This window comes from Octodon degus, unplaced genomic scaffold (genome assembly GCF_000260255.1).
Source record: "Octodon degus isolate 3935 unplaced genomic scaffold, OctDeg1.0 scaffold00046, whole genome shotgun sequence".
In the NCBI taxonomy this organism is placed as follows: Eukaryota; Metazoa; Chordata; class Mammalia; order Rodentia; family Octodontidae; genus Octodon; species Octodon degus.
The window spans coordinates 1,529,822-1,552,910 of NW_004524622.1; the positions used below are offsets into that span (position 1 = coordinate 1,529,822).

The window sequence follows — 23,089 nt, forward strand, 5'->3', positions numbered from 1 at the left end:
GAACGGGGTTTACTTCTTGCATAACAGGGAAAATGAAGATTTGTTGCCTCTTATAGTGCACTGAGTAACATGTTTGTAAATTCCTGGGAGAAGCTTTTTATAATGTATCTTCTGGGCTTTTTTTTCAACTTAAAAACAAACTTAAGTCAACTCCTTAAAAATTGTTCTTATAATTGAACTTGGACAGGCCCACTTGCCCAGGAGGGTGCAGGTGATGGTTTCATGCTTTCCAGGCTCGAGGACAGGGCAGTCTTCTCTGTGTGCCACAGTCTGAGTGACAGAGTAGATGCTTGATCAGCAGGAGGCAGGCGCAGATGGAGAGGGGCAGCTGTTGAAAGAGTGGTCTGCAGCTCCAGCTGAAGGTGTACCTTAAATACTGTCACAGATACCCCGTGAGAAAGTATGCCCAGGAGAAAAGAGAACCTCAAACTGGAGGACCTGCACCCCTCTCAGCTGCGGCCGCCTGGGCCCAGGGCCAGACTGAGGCTGGGAGTGCTCCAGGCTTGCAGGAAAGGCCCCCTTGGCTCCATTACTGTGATAGGCACAGCTTCAGGATTCAGCAGGACTTGGAGGAAGCGGGCATGACCTGGCCACAGCTCTGAATGATCCATCAGTCCTGGCACCAAAACTGGTATTGTGTGAGGCCCTGAGGGGAAAGGCCATCTTCCACACACAGCTTCTCAGAGCACAAGCCCTCCCCAGCTCCTCCCTCCCCGAGGGTGGGTGTGCAGAAAGTCTCACAAAAGAGGCACTGATGCCTTGGCAAACATGGCGTCAACTGGGGAGACCCAACTGAAGCACAGGTCCCTTTGTTTAAAAAAAAAAAACAGCAAAATAACAGGAAACTAACAGATGTGGCCCCTCAGAACAGTGTGCCCCAGCAAGTGTTCCTGCTGGCCCTAGTCAGAGTCGAACCAACATAGTTAAGTGCACACTCCCAACAATGGCCCCACTGGCTGCTCTGAGCTGGTTCCAGCTGCTGTCACTGTCCACTGAGAAAGGCCAAGTGCCCTTTGGTGCATCTGTTGGTGTAGTGTCCTTTTTCACTACACTTGTAACAAGTGACCTGCTTCAGTGGCCTGGGTCCTCAGTTGCTTGCGCTGCTGTTTTGGCTCTGTATAACCCCGATGACTTGTGGGGCTCCTGCTGAGTGGGAGAAGAGTTCTGACTTATTAAATGGATTAAGGAGGATGACCTTTGTAATGCTGGATTGTTACTTTGCGTTGTCAGAGGCTGTGTCTGCTGCAGCAGGGGGGTGCTGTTCAATGGTTCCCATGGGCAGTGTAGATGAGGGGGTGCATGAATTTATACCAGGGGCCCTCTGGGCAGAAACCAACGAGGTAATTCACACAGATGACTCTCCGCATGTGCCAGTGCCTACAGAGAGGGCCATGCTTGCAGAAGCCGAAGACGTACCAAGGCAATCAATCCTTGGTCTTGGATTCCGGGTCAATGTGCAGGAAGGGGCACTCCTTGTTGCTGCATTCCCTAAACCTAGAGTAGAAGTAGCACTTGGTCATGTCACACTCATGCAAGAACTCACACCAGTCCCCTTTCTTGCACAGCCCCTGAAGCCAATGTTGGCATACAACTACCTTCTCACTGACCAACACATACCTCCTTTGCCATGGGCAGCTTTCAAAAAGAATTCACAGACAGCAGCCCCAACCTGTCCATGCCGGGGAAGGGAAGTGGCTGCACCCCCACTGCTGCTCCACAGCACTCTCCAAGTGGTCCACCCTGGCTATGATTTCCTGCCCGGTGGACTGCCCCCCACCCCCACCCGGCTCCCCTTGAGTGTGTTGCCAAACTCCTCACTGCCCTTTCTACCTCCCGCTCTATCCTCCTCCACCTAGCCCATGCCGCAGCTGCCCCCACCAGCACCACCACCGGGGTCGCTCGAGGTAGGCCAGGCTGTAATGTATCTTCCGGGAAGGGCCACCGAGAACATAGTTTAATGGCTACCACCGGTAGCTTATTGACTTCCCTTTGCTCCTGCAGAAAGGGAAAGGTCACCATGCAGTGTAAACCAGAAGTGCTCTCACGAGTAGGAGACAGCATGCAGTACCACTGTTAGCAATATCATGAGAGAAGAAGCAATTTGTCAGCAATAGCTACAGCATTTCATTGGAGTGGCAAAAAAACTTGCCATAGGATCACTATATTGGAGAAATGTGCTCTGGAAGTGTGTGTGTAACTCAATGATTTATACAAATAGTGTAGCATCTTCTTCATGGCTGTTTGAAAGATGACTTATCCCAGCTCCTGACTGCACTCCAGCTGAAGCCCCCTTCAGGTCATGGTTTCACGTTGCTCAGACTTGCCACTGCCACAAGCTCAGTATCACACACAGCAGCTGAGCCACCTGGACACAGAGCCCTGAAACGCACTTTGTAAAAAAGCCATAGGAAGCAGGGCCGCTGCAAGAGGACTGTTAGAGTGGCGAACCATCCCAGGATTATCCCAGGTTAGGACGTGCCTGAGTTTAATTAAAAACAAGAACTGAGTCAGCCTGTTAGAGTCATTTGAAAAAAAGAAAACAACTTATATAAGGAGGTGACAACAGAGGATGACAAAGGTGAGGGGACAAAAGCTGGGTTTTCCAAAGTTAATTATCTCCTCTTCTGATGACCTTTGCTCCCTTCTAAAAGTAGCTTTGAGCTCACTCTCCCCTCCCTCCTTCCTCCCCTACCCCCCTTCTTCCCTCCTGACCCTAGAGAAACACATGCTGGCCTTTACCGCAGATGCTCACCCACTCACCGACCCACAAGAACCCAACTGTTAGGTGAACGCCATGGTAACTGCACAGAGCACCTTCCTAAGAATTCTACTCCTCACACAGTTCAAGCAGAGGAAACCCGGAGCAAATGACATTCGCCCGGGTCACCCATGCTCCAAACATCGGGCCAGCAGCTTCCTCATGTCTTGTCTTGGGTACCAGATTGGATATCATCGTCACCCATTTTAGTGGACAAACAGGTTGCAATGTGAAGAAATCCAATAATTATTTTATTGCTATTTTAAATGGCAGAGATAGGTTTTGAATTCACAGCTACCTAAATCCAGAAACCACATTGCATAAAAGATTCCTTTCTCAGAGATATATTGTCATTTTCATAACAAATATCCAGAACGGTTATCCAAAGGAATGACTATCTAAGGTGACATTCCAGGGTTTATTATACCTGTGGGAAGGTGTACAGCTTTGAACATCAGCCTTCAGAGTTTCTGGGACCACACTATGGACACAACATGTGTCCTAATGGCCATGTGGTTCACCACAAACCCAGCTCCGAGCACAAGTGCCTGGAGAATCACGACATTTGCAGGCTTCGCTGAGAGTGTCAGGGTAGCTCCACAACTTCCCAAAGCAGTGACTTTAGAACTGAGTTCAGCTCAAGTCTGCTTGGGCAAGGAGCAATTTGAGTAACAGGTATCTGAAGCTGGTTTCCCTCGAAGCCAGCCTTCCTGGGAGTGCAAGGGAAGGTGCAAGAGGTTTGAGCCTAAGTGTCTTCCCGCTTTAGCAGGGACTTTGTCCAGTCACCATGAACAAATTTGGTGGGGAGAACCACGGAACCAAGGACACTACATCCTGCAAACACAGGGAAGAGAGACGCATGGGAAAGGATTCAATTAAAGAAGCGGAGCCTCTCTGCTCAACACTGAACAAGGGGATGCCCAGCTGTGGGAGCCATTGGCAGGACCTGAGTACCAGATTGGATATCACCGCTCTGCACCCAGGGCAAACACAGTTGATAGTCACTGCAGGTGGCAGCTCTATAAATCAGGAAGGAGTGGGGCTTGTGAGATGGCTCAGTGGTCTAAAGCACCTACTTAGAACAAGCTTGGCAAAGCACAGGGACCGCAGTTCAATCCACCAGCACCACATGCCAGCCAGCCCCGCCCCCTGGTGGGATGAGCTGGCCACACACACACACACACACACACACACACACTCACACACACACACAAATAAATTTTAAAAAAAGAAAAAAAAATCAGGAAGGAGTGCTGAGCCTGAAGTAGGAACAGCAAAAGCACAGGAAAAGCAGCAGCCAACAGGGACAGAGTGCAAGCCACACTGTCTCTCAGGGCTCCCAACTTCAACAAGGTGGGGACCTGCAGGGGTGGCCCCTTTCTCCGTGAAATGAGGCACACAGTGAGCTTCTGACTTAGGGAAGCTGAAGGTGGAGACTGGGTGGGGCTGGAGGGACTGCAGACCCGGGGCTGCTCTGAGCACCAAGATGAGCCCATAAAGCAGCAGGAGCTGAGGGCCCTGCCCGGGCCTTTCCGCCAGTGTAGAGATCACACAGGTCTCTCTGGGTGCCACCTCTCCTCTAAAGCCATCCCAAAGAAAGCATTCTGAGAGATGGCTCCAGCTTAGCTAAATTGACACAGTATGATTCCACTCCAAGGGCAGCGCTTCAGAGACCAATGATGACACAAACTGAAAAGTTATGATATGAGCGGGGTCGAAAGACAATTCCTATTTAAACCTGTGGTGCAATGCTGGCTAGGCCCCTCCATAAGACTCTTGAAATTTAGGCACAGAGAGGGGTTACCGTTGAAAAATCAATTACTCAACTTTTAATGAGTAATAACTGTATACAAACCCATACCCTGGGGATCATGATGGAGCTTTCAAGAGAGGGTCCCTGCCCCCACCAGGCAGAAGGAAATGGAACCAGGTGCCACCTCTGCATTTACATGAGAATACATTGCCCTCTATGGTCACCTGCAGGAGACATCCACAGCAGTGGTGTTTGGTTGACAGGCTAGACATTACCATCGTTATGGTTTGCGTCTAGTTATCCCCCGAAAGCCTCATGTAGCCACTGGGGCAGGCTTCTAGAGTCTGTGATTAATTCATGATCCAGTACTGGGATTATGGGTGTGAGTGCTGCTGGGATTATGGGTGTGAGTGCTATACCTGCAGATAACCAGGATGCAATGTGAGGAAGGGAGGGAGGCTTGCTGTTGCTGCTCCTCCCTTTTGCTCTTGCTGCTTTTGCTGTCTTCTGTGGCCATGAACTGCTGCCCTCCACCACGTGCCACACCGCCTTGGAGCCAGCTGATTATGAACTGAAACCTCCACAAACTGTGAGCTAAATAAACCTTTCTTCCATAATGCTGAGCATTAGGTATTTTGTCCCAGCAACAAGAGAAAAGTAACCGAGATAACCATTTTCAGACTCAGGTTCAAACTCAGCCTCTCACTAGATGTATTATCTTAGGCGATTAGTTTAACTGCTCTGTGCTTTTATTTCCTGACTTATCAAATACAGATCACGATGATACTAATGCATATCGTCCAGATAAAAGAAGGCTGTGTGAGTAAAGCACACCAGAGCAGAGCCAGTGGGCAGCAGGCTCTTTCATTTGTGTCTTCTCTCAATGTTGCTCCTCCTTGGACACAAAGCCTACCATACAGCTCAGTTACTATGCAAGACACATGTGGCCAAGCCATGTTTCAGAGGCCTACAGACCAGGCAGGGAACTTATAAGCCTCAAGTGACCATTAGAAGCAGCACTACGAGAAGCTGAAGTTCAGCTCAGCAAACTGCAGAACCATGTTCTTCTGAGAGGGCTTGAAAAGAGAGAAGCATCACTTGCTTGTGGTGGCCACAGAGGGCTTCAAGGAGCAGGTAGAAGTTGGGTTCAGTTTTCAAAAATGGGTAGTTATCACAGAAAAGGCAGGAGAGAGGGCATTTTGGCCCTATAAATGCAGAATAGCTCCTGACTCCCTGGCTGATCAGAATGGGACAAGGATGGCAGAGTGGTCTTGAAATGCAGTTAATAGGCCAAAGAGCAGATTGTGTAGGATTTGCAGATTTTACCTCATGGGCAGCAGTTGCCAAAGATGTTTACATTGAGGAGGGGTACAGTGAAAGCCAGTGCTGAGACAACTAAAATGACAAAACTCCATGGGCTTCAGTGGACAGGGGAGAATCTAAAGCAGGGAAGGCAAACCAAAATTTCTTTTACAGAAATTCCGGAAGTGAAAAAGTCTAATCTGAGATGATGAGAGGCCCAAAGAGAACGCAAGAAATATCGAGAAAGACAGTGGAGGAAAGAAATGAAAGTTCTTGGGGGCTACCCATGCACAGAAGCAGCTAGAGAGGTTGGGAGTGAGCCAAGCTCCCAGTCTGGGCAGCAGGAGCAGGAATGTGCAAGCTGGGTCTGCAGAGTGGGAAAAGGAAGAGCCTCTGTGGGCCCTACTGACAGTCAGCGAGGAGCACAAGACCATGTCAGGAGGTGTGCTCAGAGACAAGATCTCAGTGACAAGGGTCACCCTCCTTCGAGGGCAGAGTGGACAGAGTGAGCTCTGCAAATACCCTAACGTAAGGAGGAGCGGGAGGTATCAGAAAAGGAACAAGCGAGACCGAGGCTCTGTGGAAACCAAAAGAAAGCACCCTACTTTCTCGTAGGAAAAAGTAAAAACCTCCAAGCACCTATAGTTCTTCAAGATCTGATGGTGCTCGTTTCTACAACAGAAGAATCACTTTGTGACATTTCCAATGGCTAAAGACAAGAGAATAGGAAGATTGTGCTCCTCAAAGAGACAATTCATTCAAAAAGAGTTCTTCATTGACTACAACGTGCTCATGAAGCTAGGTCAGTCAGGATTCCTCAAGGACCAGATGGCATATTTGAAGCGTTGGGAAGCCATAGCCATACTGCAGAGATCATTTTCAGAGACAGATACGAGGGTGAAATCCTCCTCAACCCAAAGGGAAGGAGAAAGAACAATGTTAGTTGAATCCCAGGGAGAGCTAAAGCGGTAGGAAAGGCTGTCCCTCCAGAGCAGTGCCCTCACCTAAACACGGCTACTACCTGGACCTTTTTTGGTCAAGAAAAGAACAAGAAGAATATTCCAACTTTTTCTCCTCCTCTCTTCCCAGCTTCCATAAGCCCTGCTCACTTGCCAAATCCAACCAGAATCCACAAACTAATACAACTTCTAGTCCTCCACTTCCCCAGGCACAGAGCAGGACAAGGGAAAGAGCTGATCTTGGAGAGCAAGTGGAAAATAGTAAGAATTTATGTTCTTCAGTTGGATATCATTCTTTGAGTAGATCAATTTTTCCTATTAGCAATACACAGTTGAGCAGCATTTATGATTTCTAAAGTGTTTTCCCCTGAATTCTCCTTTATGAACTCCTGGGTCCCTTCGAGATAGATGAGACCATGTTAGCAATGTCTATCGAAATCTGAAGTGCAGAGAAGTTAAAGGATTTATTCAAAGTCATGTGGTGAATAAATTATAAATTCCACACTAGAGAAAAACAAATGGTCTTCTGATTTCTAATCCAGTGCCCCCACCCAGGGCAACATTAACTTACCTGGGCAGAAGCCCTTGCTGTACAGTGCCCTGAGACGCTGATCTGAAGAGCGTGGCATGTCTTGTGGCCCTGGCCTGGTTGGGTGAACAGGGCCTTCCTGAGTTGTTTTCAATAAGCAAATATTTCTGACACTTCAAGTATCCCAATTCAAACAATGGACATGCTGTACAGAAGGCTTCGTAAACTTCATTCATTTTGATGCAATGAGAGTTACATAAGTCAATGCCTTGTTTGTATTCTCCCCTTTTCCAAAGCCCTTGACAAAACAGAGACTGTACTGGGAATATCTAGGGGAGGAAAGGCAGAGGCACGGGTTGCAGGTTTCACAAATGTGGTTCAGTGTCCTTTGTGTTTGCTGTATATTAGCAGAGAAAGTAACTTTCACTGGGAACCTGTGCTTTTCATTCCTTTCTGAATCAAAACAGATCCTCCTTATTCTTAGAAGACTCCAACTTGCCTACAGTTGGTGTCTTGTCATCTCTGTGGATGCCCTTCTAAGTCAAGTCCTCTACTGCTCTAGTAGAGGCTAAATCATGTCCAACCAAAAAGGATGTGGGAGTTCCAACACCCAGAACCTTAGAACATGGTCCTACTTGGAAATAGACACCTGACAAAGGTGACCTAATTAAAATGGGAGTGTTAGGATAGGCCCCAGCCCACCAGGACTGGTGTCCCATGAGAAGGGGGCAGTCTAGTCTAGATGAAGAGACAAGTGCATACCGAGAGAAGACAGAGAGACAGGGATGAAGGCAGCCAGCTACCTGGCATGGACAGGCGTGGCTACCGGAGCTGCAGAAAAGCCTAGAGCAGGTCCTTTCAGCACCTTCAGAGGGAGCAGGGCTCTGAGGTCACCCCAATCCCGCACTTCTTCTGGATAATAAAGTCATGTTATTCTGAGCCACCTAATTGGTGGCATTTTGAGATCACTAAATTAATTTCTACGGAATGAGCATACTAATTTTATGCACTTGTTTATAACCAAAATGTAGCCAAGAAAGTGGCAATTGTTTTCCTGGAAAAACTGAAGCTTTCATAGACAACATAAGGCCAAAGAAAGTGCTGGAAAGTTTATACAGAGAGCATATTACTCTAGTGTCTGAGCTCTTAGTGCCCTAATTAATTAGCACATACTTGGTATGACTAATATGATATCCTTACCAAAGTGGTTTAAACAATGAAGGAAATTGACTCCCATATCTAAAAGTACAGGCGTATCTTGGATTTCAGGCACAATTTGATCAAGGCTCTAGACTAAATTCTCTCTGATTCTCTCAATCCAGCTGTTCACGTACTGGCTCCATCTTTACACTAGATTCCTTCATGGTGGCAACATGATTGCAGTGGTTCCGGCAGGCATGTCTGAATCCAGTACTCCTCAGAGGAAGAATGCTTCTATACCTCAGGCTCCTCAGCAACAGTCCTGGGCATGGAACTGATAACATCATTCCCAACTAATTCTAAAGAAAGCCAAATGCTGGCTTGCTTGTACCTGACCCGTGTGGTCCAATCACTGTGGCAAAGACTTGGGATTTCCTAGTGGCTTAGATCATTCAGCGTCTCCTTCTGGGGCTTAAGGAGAGTGACCAAACTGCTCCTGAATGGATGAAGAAATAAATTTGAACAAATAATCACAGTGCCCAGCCTAGGACTAAGCAACGCTTGTCCTCTTCAAAGGGTCAGCACTGTGAAGATCTGACTGTTAGAAAAACATTCACTTGGGCTATAATCACCTACTAGAAGGTGGAATCCAGAATGTAAAGGTTTCTTTCCAAGATTTCCAAAAGAGCGTAAAGTAAAAGAGATGAGGTTGCATGTATTTCATTTATCAAATACTGTGCAAGTTACTATGGCTACACAAGAAGTTGCCTCAAAACTTAGTGTCTTAAAATAACAGTGATTATTTATTACCTCTCTTGGTTTGTGTGGGTCAGGAGTTTGGGTTGGGTGTAGTTGGGCAGCTCCACACAGTCTTTCCTGAGACTATGGGCATCTGGAGGAGAGCTCCAAGACTGTTCACACCCAACTCCTACTGACCTTCTGCCATGAGCCAGGCAACCGCCTAACTCCTAGGGGTCACAGTTCTCTCAGAGTTCTTGGCCAAATTCTCCCTTAGGGTGGAATGGCAATCACAGTGAGACCTTTAGATGAGAAAGCTCCCTTCTACTGTGAGGCTGATTTTCTAGGACCTCAGCATGAACCCCTGGGATGGAGCTAGAATGTCCTAGCTTAGGCTGCCTTAACAGAGGTTGAGGGGGCTTTAGTAGGAGAAATTTATTTTCTCACAATTCTGTAGCCTGAGAAGGTCAAGACTGTGGTGCTGACCAATTTAGGTTTTGGTGTGAGCTCTTCAGGCCCTGCAGCCACCTGCCTCTCTCTGGGCCCTCACAAGATGGAGAAAGAGGGGAAGAGTTCTGGTCTCATCCTTTTCTTAGAAGGAAATTAATCCAGTTGGATAAGGTGTCTTTTTTCATGAGTTTATTGAACTTTAAGTAACCACTAAGGTCCTATCTCTAAATAATGGGGTCAAATTAGCAGTTTGAGTGTTGACATGGGAATTTAGTGATCACCCAATTTTAACAGTGATGTGCCAGTAGAGATTCCTGTAGCAATTCTCACCAGGGGGAGTATTTTGTTTTGTTTTGCTTAAATAGGAGCCATCCATGGCAGGTTGACTCTATCCATCCTTCAATTGCAAAAGACACCTTTCATGTTTGAAAAGTCCAAATGCTGTGTGATCCTGTGACCTTCATGCTGCCTTAACAAAGCTGGATCACCAGTGCTCAGGATCGTTCACCCAGCTCTGCTGGAGGGCAGCTGTGGCCCTGAGTTAAGGCGTCTTCATTAAGTCATCTCCCACTTCTTCCTAAACCCTGACCTGTTTTCCTCTGAGCTTGCAGTCTCTCATATTCCCTGACCTCCTCGCTGGTACCTGTGATGAAGATGCCCAGACTTAGAGTGTGCTGTTCTGGCCCCAGCTGCTGGTGCAAACGGCCCAGCCTTGGACTTCACCCAAGAAACTCCAACCACGGAGTCTAAGATTTCTTCTTTTCCTCTTTCTTTACAGACAGACAATCATTTGTGTAGGTGTAAGGCACTGTGCCACATGCTTTCCATGGGCCTCTCTCTTCAAGTAGCAAAACATAAAGGAGATGGCAAGACAACAGGGAAAGGCCATTGTCTCAGAGGTGTGGCTGCCCTGCTACCCAAGTTCCCCTTTGGCCAGCTTCCCACAGAGATGTCTGCATTGCTCTTGTTTTTTTACCTGAGGGTATCTCTGGTCCCTCCAAGGCCCAGCCCAGCCTATGGAGAGGGCTGGTGATGGCTAAATTCTTCGCAGGCTGCAATGGCAGAGTCTGGAGTGAGTCACATGCAGTTTCCCAGTGTCCCTGCAAGGACTGCTCCAGTGCAAACCCATATTTCAACACACGGGTTACTGAATTTTCGCCTGTCAAAATGGCTCCACATTGCCATTTTTTATTCTAGGAATCACTTTCCAGTACTAGGGGAAAAAAGTTCATAAAAAAAAGGAGTAATAAAATTTGTTCTGTACTTTGCAGGTGACTATGATCCTGTCAGAAGTTTCTAGAGAACAGTGTTAGCACACAGGTAAGGGATGTACCAGGTCATTCCAAAATAATGGGCAGAGAATTTGGACAGAAACAGTTTTATTGGACCTGGAAGATGGATTATATTGAGGGAACCCGAGACTTTTTCCTTGTGACAAAATAAGGAAGATCTAGTTTCTTGACTTGCTTAATTTAGCTCTGGTGACTTTGATCTTCAACCAAGTTCCTTCCTTCTGTGTTCTGTACCAAACTTTGTACCTACTTCCTTCACACCCTTGAACTTAGAGCCTTTCCTTCTTCCCTCTAAACTCCTTCCTGAGCTGTCCCCTCCCCCTAACACTGCCATAGCGAAGAGAAGGGATGAGCTGGGACTCTGCCACAGAAGTTCACGAGGGTCAGCATTCAGTGTCCAGGTGAGTGTTTCTAACAGACTGTCTTGATGTCATCCTACAGAAAACACACCCTTCTCAAGCTCTTCAACATCCTCCACATGCGCTGGCCTGCTGCCCCCTCATTCTTTCAAGCCCCGCACCCTCCACCCACCAGGCTTTCAAAGCCTAGAGGGAAAAAAAGAAATTTGAGAGAAAGATAAGTACCCGCATCGAATGCCAGCACTGTGTTGCCACACCTTTCTCCTTCCATTAGCCCAGCGAGCAAGGAGGACAACATTGGCGCCATCTGTACCTGCAGCAACAGAAGCTTGTGGGGAGGGCCATGAATTGGCTGAAAACATAATTAAAACAGCATTAAAAAATAGGACTCAGATTCCAACTCCGATGTTTGACCCCAAAGCATGTGCTGTTTTCATCCTTCACCATGAGCTTTCATTTTCCCCTATGTATCTCGTCCACAGGCCTTTCCTCTCTGTGACCAGCGCTGCCTCTCTGCCTGAACCTCACAGCCCATGGGACATCTTGGTCAGAGGGACAGCACTAGCCAGGCCCAGCAGGAGGACTTTGGTGTCTGGCCCTGGAGGAGTTTACAGTTCAGGACAGGAAATAGTAAAGAGATGGCAGGAGGAAGGCGAGAGGAAAACAGGACTCGAGCTGGCATGGCCATGGAGGGAGCTACCGGGCTCAACTATTTCCATGGAAACCTTTGACCTACCCACCCATGCCTGATGCTGCCCCCACCCCTCCTCGATGTCCCCACAGACAATGTGGGGACTGCTGTCCCTGTGAGCCTCCTCTCCTGACATAGTCCCTAATACAAGGTCAAGGCAGCCTAAAGAATCTCTTTCAAGTTAAGCATATATGAGCATTGTTTATCTTTCTTTTCTGTATTACTAGCTAACATTGTTGAGCTGTTGCTAATGAGCCGGACAGACTGTTCGCTAAACTCTTCCCAGGCCTGTGTCATTTCGTCCTCACAGCCACCATGATGCACTTTGTAGACAGGTGAGCTGGCCGCAGAAACGTGCCCAGGGTGCCAGGGTTAAGGCGGGTGGGACCAACCCAAGTTCTTTGGGTTCCAGCAGAGCCCAGGAAATTGTCTCCATATCCAACTGCCAACCCAGTGTGTTTCTTAAAAAAAGAGGGGAAAAAAGGGGTGTTTTTTGTTTTTTTTTTGTATAATTATTGTAAAAGTGTGGATAAATGAAAAAGAAGAACCTGAAAAATCCTATGTATCCCATTACCCAGAAAGAACTGCTAACATGTTACGCTCCCAGACACTTCATACTGGTCCACCCTGTGCTTCTTCAGTAAAATCAAGGTACACAATGTTAAAGTTACAGCTTTATAACTTTGGTTTACAAAACAATACATCATGTATATGCTTCCTTATAAAAGTCTCTTCTTATGTGGGGGAATATGTAGGCCTTCTTATCCTTCTATAGTATAACTGACTAGCTAACTATGGGTAAACACTTAGGGTTTAGGTTTGCTTTGGTTTTCCACCCTGGTAAATAACTGCGCTGGGCATCCTTGTGGCTGAAGGCCCCACCTTGGCCCCTGTGCTCTCGTAGGTCATTCCCTAACCATCTGCCTGGTGCTGCTGGAGGGGCCTGGCCCTGGAGCAGTCACCACCTCCTGAGTCTTCTGCCTCCAGTCCTCGAGGAATGTGTGCCGCCTCCAGGTCACAGCCACAGTGCGTCCTCCTCCAGGAAGCCTTCTGAGACTGCTCAGACATGGCTGGGACCTTTAGTCGCCTGCCATCAGCACTGCCTCTGCCACTTGCCCTCAGTACACAGCCCCTTTTCCTGAACAATCTTCCATTAAAGCCCTTGACTGCACCACCGCTTTTCACCAGTACTGGAGGTTATTTACCTCAGGCTGTCATCCAGTGCATGCTTATCGGGCATCTACTGAGTGAGCAGCATGAAGAAACTAAGCCCTCTGACTGCCAGCTCGCTCGGGACAGGACATGTAAGACAGGCCTTCCCTGACAAGACCCTTCCCCGCAGATTTGATCAGGGCCTAGCTGTTCTTTTACGTGCCAGTGACTGAAGTTGTCTCACATTCTGTTCAGGTAGTTCAGGAAAATCTAAATCCACTTTTGAAAACACTGCATCTGCCAGTAGTAAGTCCTTCAGAACTTCACCTAACGAAGCAGATGTAGTGAATTTAAAGAGACCAAAGAGATGCTAAGTGGAAGTCAACCTGTTTCTCTAGTATCTCCGTCCCAGAAGAGGACACCACCCACCTCTTCATCCCAAATTTGGAGCTCTGGGATCTCCAGCTTCATTTCCTATTTATTTATTTATTTATTGGTACCAGGAATTGAACTCAGAACCTTGCATTCGCCAGGCAGGCACTGTGCCACTGAGCTCTGTCCGCAGCCCTCCAGCTCCATCCCTCTGGACCACTCTCCGGCCCAGTCCCTCCATACGTCTTCATATGTCTTGCCTTGGCCCAGGACCTCCCTTTCTTTGTCTGGCCTGTGGTCGTCAAGCACAATGCGTCACTTCTTCCTGTCTGCTTTCCCAGCCTCCAGCCTGGTGCAGTGCCTGGCATCAAAGAGGTCATCAATAAAGACTTGTCGCACGAATCAACATTTGATCATAGCCGCTTCCTATTCCTCTTCCCTCGCCAGTCTCTTCTATCCTACTTAAGGAAATCTTTCTAACTGGGAGAAATGGATACAACATCACTTACAGTCTTCTAGTGCTTCTAACGTGAACCTTAGCCAGGTGTTGCCAAACTTTCTTTGTAAGGAAAGAGCAGATGTTTCAGGCTTTGCTCGCAGTGTCGCTTCTGTTAAAACTACTCCATTTTTGTTGTTCTAGCATGAAAACCTCCTTAGATGATATGTAAGGAGTAAGCTTGAACTACTTCAGTAAAACTTGATTCATAAGTCAAAGGTGTCAGACTGAATCTGTCCTGGTGGCCAGGGTTCGCTGACACTGTTCTAACCAGGTACCACGAAGCTCAAGACAGTTGGCACATCCCAGGGCATTCAGGCCCTGCATTCAATGGGCCTTTCATTCCTGGCCAGCCTCCTTCACAGTTTTGTACACTGCTGTCCAACAACATCACTCCACTTGGTTTCTCAGATGGGCTGCCTTTCTTTGCATCTGCGACTGCAACCTTGCCGTCCTGTCCTAAGATTCCCCTCCTCCACCCATAAGCGTTGGGCCTTTGTCCCACACTCACTCTGACACCTTCCTGCTCCTCTCCCAGCTCCTGTCCTCCTTTCCCTTGGTCCCTGTTTGCATTATTGTACCGAACACTGTCTTGTTATTACTTGCCGACCTACTGTACCCAATCATAGAAGGTGATGATGCCTGTCACAAAAGCGCTTAAGGAATGCTTGCTGAGTGGACTAAGACCCAGGTGCCCTTCAGTAGGGAGCTCTAAAGTTGCTGGGGACAGTCCTAGCTTTTGCCTTTTGCTCAAATGCAATCACTCTGTGACCCTTTTCCGTCTCCGAAGTGACTCTGTCATGGGTGGTAAGTCATACAGTTGCGCCAGCTTTCCAAGTTCTTTGTGTATATGGCTGCTGAGCTTGTGCTGCAAGTGGGACCAACACCAGAAGGGCACAGGGTCTGCTTTCCCATGTTCCTTCTTTCCCCAAGGTGGCTCAGCGGGTTAGCATCCCAGGGTCACAGCTGAATGGCTGTGGGGACGCGGCAGCAGGCTAGCGATTTTCTGTGTCCACTCAGCCCAGGGCGCCGAGCACAGTGCTGCCCTATAACTCCAGCTCTGTTCATCTATGACCCCGAAACAGCTATGACACCAGAGCAATGGGTCAAATGGCAGCAATACTCCATGGCCCTAGAGTTATACCCCAACTCAAAAATGTTTTTATTTGCAGTATGCAAACAAGGGCTTTGCAAAATTTTGTTTTTGTTTATAAACTCTGCATAGGGTGACAAACAAGACCATGGCCATCTCTCCCACACAAATGCAAATGTGGCCATTGTTTCAAAATTATGGAACAAGTTAAGTTTATGAACCAAGATGCACCTGTGTCTAGGAATCCTCCAAGGCCAGCCTCACTACGTACAGGCCATTTGCGAAAGTCTGATATTTTATATAACAGAAGAGATTATCTCATTAGAATGACCATTCCTTCTCAGGGCCACAGGCATGTCTTCTGAAAAGGTACCCAGGGAAGAAAAAGAAATGTTGAATGGTCTTTCCCTCGAGCCCTCTGCCCTCATCTGCCAAGCAATGCAGTAGCTGGAGCCTCTTTCTGGAGCTTCCTCCCACCTCCCCACATTCCAGATGCTTCCATCCCTGTTCCCTGGATGCCTCACAGGAATTCAAAATGGCCACCCAGAAGAGGGCTACATGGGAGCCCTCAGTTCTTTGAAAATCATCCTATAATTCAGAGGTCTGAGGTCTGAGCCAAAGACAGCTGAATTACTTACCAGGTATGTTTCCTCTTGCATGTGAATTCTGAGTGGTATCTGTACGGCCATGTCCTAGGAGGTCAGACTTATTATTTCCAAGAGAATCTAGTTCCTCCTGACCCTAAGATTCTATCATGAATCTATACTCCTAGCTTTTTCTTCAACGTTTCGGAGTAGCTTTTGAATAACTCCTACTCCAACTCCAGCTGCATTCAATATCCTCAATAAGCATACCTCCCTCACGATGCCTCAGCCAGAGCCCTGCTTAAAAATATGCCAGTTAGGGGGCCAGGGAGATGGTTCAGTGGAATAAGCGCTTCCCTGGCAAGCGCAAGGGCCTGAGTTCAATCCCTGGTTCCACAAAAAAAAAGAAAAAAAAAATATGCCAGTAAACAAAAACTTAAACTAAGTCAACAAGAGGCTACTAGTGGACATGCACAGGGTGTCTTTACAGCATAAAAGTCCTGTACAGTCCTTCAGATAGTGAAAGTAGTCCTGGATTTGTTTGTGTCCATTTACATCCTTAAAGCAAAACTTTAAGAGCCACTGTCCAATTAAAGATCATCTCTCAAACTAAAAAATTAAGAAAATAGGAATTAATTTATTCTAAACTTTGAGAAAGCCTTCCACTTTGACTTGCATTACATAAAATACAGGTATATTTTCTACATATAATCAAAAAATCAAATAAAATCCAACAACGAAGAGCATGGTAAAAAAAAAAAAAAAAATTGGTGGCAAAAGCTATGAATTATAAAACTGTCCAGCAGATTGGTGATGTATTATACACAGTATTCCATAAGCTCAAAAGGGGATCAGAGTTGAAGAAGAAATGCTTCCTGTTCTACATCAGGAGAGGAGAAAGTACACGAACAGTTGATACGATATAGAAGGTGAGCTGCAATCTTGAGCAATTCACACAGGCCACTCAGTTTCCTCACCTTTAAAACAGAAAGTGCCTATCTCATAGGATCTGCGTGAGGATTAAGTGAAAGGACACAGGTAGTGAGCAGGGCACAGTGGCAGGGCAGACTGGGCCATCACCACAGCTGAGCCGCGCTGCTATGGCAGCTCTTCTCCTCAACTCCACTTCCCTGACACAGTTCTTACAGGAAGCGGAAAGAAGGCTGTTCTGTGTAGGAGAGTCCAGCAAGGCTGAATGGAAGAAGTAGAACTTGTGGTTCTTGAAGAACCACAGTGGTTTCAGAAGAGGGATGGATTGCTGGGAGGGAAGAGGGAGCTGTCTGGGGAGGGTCTGCAGCTGGGAAGCACATTCATTTCAGTGGGGAGACAGTGTGGCCAGTTTTGAGAGGCCATTGACAGGTTTGGTGACATGGAAATCCACCAAGGGAGAAGTGGGAGGTAAGACCGCAGAGGCCAAGATAGAATTTTGAATAAAGTTTCACCCTCCAGTCAAGGGCTTTGAGGTTAGTCTTCAGCAATAGGGAGCCACTGGCAGGTTTGTGAGCACAACAGTAATACTGTCTGAGTCATATTTTAGATACATTTGTTTGGTATGGTGCAGCACATGGGTAGTGTTAGAGAGAAGGTTAATCTGACAGCCTGGGCAAGGTACACTGAGGGTCTAAAGCAGCCCACAGAATGTAGAAAACAAGTGTAAGAGGCAGATAGGAGAAGTATTCCGGAGAAAAATCAAAGAGTCCAACTGAAGGGAGAAAGAGAGGTAGAATTATCTTCTGGTGACCCAAAGAGACTCTGAACTTGGATATAGACGGCATTAAATAGTTAGAAGTACAGGAAGTGAAATCAGTTCAAAGCATAGATGAATAGACATGTATAACTATATTGCCTGACTCTAAAGTGTCTAGTACCAAAAGAGATGGGAGGAAGGGACAGGGAGTGGGAGGGAAGGGGAGGGGAGGGGAGGGGAAGGGAGGGGGTGGGAGGGGATGGAGAGGGGGAAGGAGAGGGGAGGGGAGGGGAGGAAGAAGGGGAAGGGAAGGGAAGGGAGACTAAGGGCGAGAAGAGGAGGGGAGGGAAGGGGGAGGGGAAGGGAAAAGGGGGAAGGGAGGGAAGGAAGAGATAACAGAGAGGAGGGAAGGGGAGGGGAGGGGATAAAATTTCCTCTTTCTTCACCTATGAAATGGGTATATCTGGGGCACAAGAAAGTAGACACTATGACTATATTGCTTTACTGTAAGGAGGCTACTGGAAAAAGAAAGAAAGAGATTACTCTTTTTCTTCACCTATGAAATGGGTATATCTGGGGCACAAGAAAGTAGACACTATGACTATATTGCTTTACTGTAAGGAGGCTACTGGAAAAAGAAAGAAAGAGATTACTCTTTTTCTTCACCTATGAAATGGGGATAGCTGGGAATATCTGACAATTTTCATAAAATGCTTTACTGACTTTTAAGTGAGAGTTTTTCAGGATCTGGAGTCTCTTTATCCATTATTCACTGTAATTGGTGGGATAAACTTTGTGCTTATTTATATTTATTACTACATAGCCAGGAAGCCTTCAATAAGTTGTCAAAGTGAACCATGGACCCAGTGTCCTACAACTTGGAAACCACAAGATAGATTTCACCTATTTGCCAAATGTCAGTTCCTTTGATGTATAAAATTCCATTCCTAGTCAGTGAGGCCCCATAAATTCTTTTTTTTAAGAGAATAAAAACAGTAAAGAAAAATTTAGAAATGGTACAGAATTTCACTAAACAAAATAACAGGAATTCCACAATGGTTGTTATATTGCATAATGTGGTCTGCAAACTAGTTGTTTAGATTACCAGATATAAGCATGAAAAATTGGTTTTAAAAAGTTACAAGAAATATAAAAGAAGGAAAAAAAATTAAGCATTAACTGCTCCTTTCACTAGACAAGCAGAAATCACAGCACAACTATCCAAGCTATCCCATATTTTTTCTTCTTTCTTTCTTTATTTTTTCCCTTTCTTCATCTCAGTTATTCCTTCCCTTTGAAAAGATTCTTTCCTTTTCACAGTATCTATCATACCTTTCAGATTTTATTTACTCTTTCAGGTTCTTGCCCTAGCAAGACAATACAATGTTCATACATGCGGGTCCAATTTATTTTATTTGTACCTATGAGTACAAGACCCCATAAATTCTTGACACCTTAGACAACAGTGACAGTTTTATCAGCCCTCCACACCCAGGGCCTCTGAACTTGTGAAATCAGTGAATCACCAATCAAAACTATTTCTAAAAATTTGTTTTCTTTCCTACTCTCTAATTAATACAAGCTATCAGCTGTTTATACAACATCTATATTGTATTAGACCCTGTAAGTAATTGAGAGATCAAGCATATGGAGAATTACATGAATTATATGCAAATACTATTCCACTCTACATAAGGAATTTGAGCATCACATAATTTGATAGAGACATAGATCTCCCGCAAACATGAAGGATGATGGTACTGCGTGATCAGGCTCCAGTCAGGCAAACAAATCATGCTAGGTATTTTAACAGAGAGGACATAGTGTAGGTATTTGATGTAATGTGTGTTGGGGGCTAAAAAAGTGAAATGAGAAGAGCGAGCTAACCCCAAGTAAGCAGCCACAGGAAGCGTCTGCCACCTCTACAGAGAACAGAGAAACAAGACTGGACCTAGCCCAGCACCCAGCTGGAACGCAGACCAGGCCAGGGTCCTGCCCAGCTAGTGCTGTTCTCTGATGGACTGCAGTGAGACTTGATCTGGTGGAGCTGGCAGAAACTGACCTGGAACAGCCATTGAGGTGAAGGGCCACTGCTGGGATGCTAACGACAAGAAATTTGCCTTTTGTCCGAAAAGGAAACAGCAAGGCCCTGTCCTCTCTCCTGCTTGCTGTAAATACCTAATAGGAAGTCAGTTAGTAAAGACAGTATTCATAGTTCCAGCATGGCCAAGAGAGTAGAGATGGGTAGATTTGGCTTAATAACTGACATAGGACCTCTACGTGACATATAAATTGAAAGTATCAGACGGCTATAATTATTTTCTAAACAAGCAACTACAAGATTACAAAAATTGTTTTAGATTATGGAGCACAGACAAAAAATATTAGGTTATCCTCCAGTAAGAAAAGAAGCAAAAGGACTTAGTAGGGTGAAAATACTTTTGATCATGTACAAAAGTTAACGGCAACACATCCATATGCGAGCCCTCCTAATCATATATGACTTTGTACAACCTAGTGCCCTTGAGTGTGGCCAAGACCTAAAAATTGCTTTTAACAAGTGGAGTTAAGGTGCAGGAAATGCATTGTCTCTCCCTTGATTATGATAATCAAACTCAATATGCGCTGACTGGAGTAGGAGAGGCTCTCCTGCCATCCATTTGCATCTCCTGCCGTGCAAATGTCCATGTTGGGGATGCTGCTGGCACGTAGGACCCACGGCTGGTGTCCCTCCAACCGGCACAAGAGTGGGACCCTTCCATCCTCAAACCAAAAGGAAATCAATTCTTCCAGCAACTTGTATGCACTTTGGAGTGGGCCACCCTTCAGGGCTGCCAGCTGGGACTGCAGCACAGTCTGACACCTGAGCGCAGCTTGCTCAGACCCTGGGCAGAAGCCTGGGCCAAGCTGTGCCATGCTCCTGATGCACAGGAACCGTGAGGTGGTGAATACGTGCTGCCATCCGCCACTACATGTATGGCAGTTTATTCTGTACAATGGTGAAATCCATACTGAGATGGTCCTTATTTTTCTATTTCTCATCTCTAGTCAACCCGGACCTTGTATTGAGCATTTAATATGACCAAGGGGTTGCAAATTAGTACCCAAAACAGGTAAGCAGCCAGACCAGGCCAGTCTAGTGTGAGGTGCTCAGCGTACAGGAGAGCAGCAGAACCAAAATGGGAGCCTGGGAAAGCCTTCGAAGGAGGGCTTGTCCAAGAAGATTAACTAGTAACTAGGAAGGGGGCTGTGGCAGTCTGAAGAAAGAGGCTGCTCCTGATCACTGATACTTTTTTCTCCACCTTCAACACATGGAACAGGATCAAAACTAGTTCTTCCTTGAGTTGTTTTTCTTCCATTGATTTACATTCCTATTGCAGCACTCAGTTGAAAATCCAAAATCCAGAAGAGTCAGGGGAAAAAAAGTGTGCTTGAATTTACATGAGTCTCCTGATAGAGATTAGATTAGTGATTGTTTGTCTTAATAACCGGCACTTCCCCTTGAAACGGTGCCCAAAACAACCCTAAAAAGATCCGATTTCAAGAAAACGTGTCACTTCCTCTGCACGCACAGCCCCCATTTTCCTTCCTTCCTCTGGGTCTCACTATTTTTTTTTTTTCTTTAGTGTAATGAGCAAGTGTTTCAAATACTCCTCCTCCTCGGCAGGCTGACGCCGTACAGCTTCCATTATTCTGGGGAGAGTCTCTCCTTGTTGAGTCCCGACCTCAGCCGAGGTCACAGAGAGGGTCGAAGCCAAAAGAGGGAGAGTCAACTCCTCCCCGCAGCCTCAGGCTGCGCCCCACCACAGTGTTCCTGCGCGGTCTGACAGCCAGCCTGCTCTGACATGTCCATTGCTTCTACAGCTCCAGGGAGCCCGAATTGCACTGGGGTTCCCCAGCGATGACCAGCTCACTGCAAGGGCCTGACCTACTTTGGCATTCACACTACTCCAGGAAGCGGTGAGACGGGGTTCTCTCCTTCTGGAAATGGGGAGAAGCCTGCGTCCCCCTTCTCATAGCTCAGACTCGGATGTAATAGCCTTCGACAAAGAAGCAGATCACACAGTAAATGAAAGGACGGGGGCGGAGTGCGATGACCACAGCTGGGCATCGGCAAGAGCAGATGAGTGGAGTGGTGGGGTGAGGACCAAGCTGCCCTTGCCCCCTCTATCTCACATCCCGACACCAGTGCTAACACCTCCTTATCTGTCTCGGTCACCAGGAGGCTACTGGGGGAGGCGCCCTACCTCACTGACTGCTCTGTGGCTGCACCCCGTATTCCTTACACAAGGACAATATAATTAGTAACGAAAGTGCTGCTGGCTACTACCTCATTTGAGGTGGGCTACTAACTTTTCAGAGGGCGTGAAGGAACTACCACTCTATTTTAAACAAAGCTAATGCCAAGGAACCCACATTTAAAGTTCTAAAACAGCATCTACGCACCCACCACCACCCACAGATTCAGCGATTTGAGGTGTTTTTTTTTTGTTTGTTTGTTTTGTTTTGTTTTAACTTGGCCTATTATTTATTTAGCATCAGAACTGACTTCTATCTGGGTGTTGATGCAGTCAGTCATTTAACCTGATGTCTCGAAGAATCCAACAATATAGCCTCTACTCCCACCCCAAAAAGTACCAGCAAGGTACTGTTACCAGTTGGCTATCTAGATTTGGGCTTAACCCACAGGCCTCGTGGATTGATCAGCAACACCTGCTTCACACCTTTCTGACACCGGCCTCAAGCCAAAAACTCCGTATCTGGGGAGGTCTGAAACGGAAGTAGAAATGGAAACACTGATTCCTCCCAGGCGTCGGAGCCTCTCATTTCTGCCAGCCGCTGGTAGCCACTGACATTGACTTTGAAGCCAAAATTACAATTTAATACTTGGTATGGCTTACCTTTTAGTTTCCTAGATGGAAATCTTGGGGAGCAGCTTGGGACAGGAGCGATACAGGGGTGGAAGGAAAAGAAACTAGAGTTTCTCTGCCCTCCCCCCAAAATTATATATATATATATATATATATATATATATCTTTGAATTAAAATTTATAAAATAAAAATTTTTGAAAAGCAAGCACTAAGAGATAAGTTTCTTGAATGTCTCCGCCGTACGTCAATTAGTGAGGCTGTTCTCGAGGTAGGCTTTCTTCGCTGCGGCAGAGCCAGCACTTCAGCCGCCCACGCAGATCTGTGAAATCAATTGTCTTCCCCAAACATGTGGTAACCACAAAGAAGTGAAATTAATAAAACTGCTCCAAAAGATGATTCTAAAGATGACATTCCTACTCTAGTTTTAAGCTTTCTTTCCTGAGGCACAGAAGGGGCCTGAAGGGAGAGCAGGAGGGGCTTAATGAGGATTTGGGACCTGTTTTTAGGGTTTTCTTTCTTTCCTTGAGTTTTAGAGTTTTAGTCTAACTTGATTCTTTAGGGAGGAAAGAGGAGCAGGAGGAATTAGAGGTGAAAGGAAGATGAAAAAAAATAAACAAACAAAAAAAAAAAAAAAAAAGGAACTGCCAATCAAGTCAGAACTGTCATTCCTGACAAACACGCATGTCAGAGCCAAGGGGCGGCTGGGGCTGCCACGCGACCCCCACGCCCCCTCAACGCGTTTCTCCCCTTGCCCCCACCTGGGTTGAAGGCGACCGCTGAGTGCAGCGTGGCTGACACGCAGAACCTGCCACCCAGTGAAGTTCCTCTGCCCAGCTCCAGCCCCAACAATGCCAGGAAGACA

The 23,089-nt window shown here is 46.6% G+C and overlaps 1 pseudogene; it reads right to left on the bottom strand.

Moving 5' to 3' along the window:
- Positions 1-928: 928 nt before the first annotated feature.
- Positions 929-2,953, bottom strand: LOC101577025 (annotated as a pseudogene).
- Between the last annotated feature and the right edge of the window lie 20,136 nt (positions 2,954-23,089).